Genomic DNA, 1,797 nt, shown 5'->3' on the forward strand with positions numbered 1-1,797 from the left:
GGGCGGCTCTCCCGGGCCCGAGGGGTGGCGATGAGCGACCAGGCGGAGGTGCGCAGCGTGCAGCTGAGGTTGGGTGTCCAGGCCCTTCTCTGCTTAATGTAGCTTTCGAGGCTGATAAACTTCAAGGGTAGAACCTGTTTATTTTTCTGAACTCACCCTTTACTTTTTTTTTTTTTTTTTCTTTCCTGGTTTCTTCTGGGATATCTTTGTCTTGGCTGATGCCCGCAAGTTTTCACTTGGGTTACAAAAACACAAGCTGCCTCTTGAATAAAATAGAAGTGGCTCACCCCCACCAGCCCCACTCCCTGCAGCTTGCACCTTGGTTACACACCGCCCTTGTTGGTTTCACATAACTGAGATTTAGTAAACTCCAAAGCCGTTAACTAAAACACAGAAGCTTTAAAAACAGCAACAAAACAGAATCTGTAAAAATGTCTAAGAACGGGAGTTGAATACTAGCAGGTAACTAACTAGTGTAGGGTTTGCTTCAGCTCACAAATTCGCCCCCCCCCAACAGGAGACAGCTTAGGTGTGGAAGGGAGCTAAGTTTATGGCTAGGCACTCATCCACCTATAAACAAACCCTCTGAAACTAGTAAGTCTTTACAGGATCTGATCCTGCAGGCTCTTGTTCTGCCTCTTTAAAGATAGCAGTGGCTGACTGGTGAATCCCAACAGGCACTGTAATTACAGCACAGCAGTGAAGGGATCCACAGCTGTAGTGAGGGGAGGACCGATGAATGCCTCAGGTGTGGTCAGGAGGGAGCACTCAAAAGATCTTGCTTGCATTTTGTCCTTTTTTCTGTGTTCCTGTTGTTGGGCTTTTTTGGGGGGAGTGGGGGAGGCGCAAAGCTAAGCAACTAAAATCCATGCTTATCTCTGTCAGTCTAATGTGTGCACAGCACTAAGTCTTCCATATTATATAGAGATAGATGTCTTGGGTTTGCCTGGGAATATGTGTGGGAAATCTGGGATAGGGAAAACAATGACTAATGAATTAATGCTAGAGGAGAGTATAAGGATAGAGCAGCAGCTTGCTCTTCTCAGCGTACTTGAAGATAAAAAGAGACTTGATATGTATAGTATTTGAACAATAATGCCAGTTAATCACAGTTAATAAGAAGCAGGTATGAGAACAATTGACAGATGAATATTGTTAGCAAGGATGCAACAGGCTGTTTAGGCTAGATAACATACACCTGAAAAGAAGCAGCTGGTAAACTTAAATAATTGCCACTTTCTGTATAAGAACAGGGTAATATCAGAAAGAGAGCTATCTGAGGACATGAGGTAAAGAAGGGCTGTTTCTAAAAAGTCATTAAGGGCAAGCTGGATTGACTGAAGCAAGATGGTCAGAGAGAGAAGTGCAACTGAATGCTTTAATAAATAGGAATCCAACTTATTGAATGAGTAATGTGTTCAGAGGGCTGCTTCTGTATTTGTTCATACTCTTCTGCCTTTGGTTTCTTATCTCTGTCAACAGTGTCTGCTTGCTCTTTCTTGAAGCCATTTTTTTCCTTAGAAAAAAATGCTGTTACAGTGGTAACAAACCAAAGGTTGCATACACTCTATGGAAATTAGAACTAAATTCACTGACCTTTAGGTTGTGATCTGATGAACCCATCTATTTTTTGCCTATGGAAATGCTTTTTCATGAGCTTGTGACAGCTTACACTTGTGTTTCACGTCTTTAAGGGAGCCTTCCGTGGTACTAAGACTGTCTTTGACGGGTTACCTGTTTCATGCTGTAATAACACAGCTTTCACTCTCCTTTCTCATGACCCATGTTCCTCACCCG

Source organism: Charadrius vociferus, unplaced genomic scaffold (assembly GCF_000708025.1).
Source record: "Charadrius vociferus isolate BGI_N301 unplaced genomic scaffold, ASM70802v2 scaffold565, whole genome shotgun sequence".
Taxonomy (NCBI): domain Eukaryota; kingdom Metazoa; phylum Chordata; class Aves; order Charadriiformes; family Charadriidae; genus Charadrius; species Charadrius vociferus.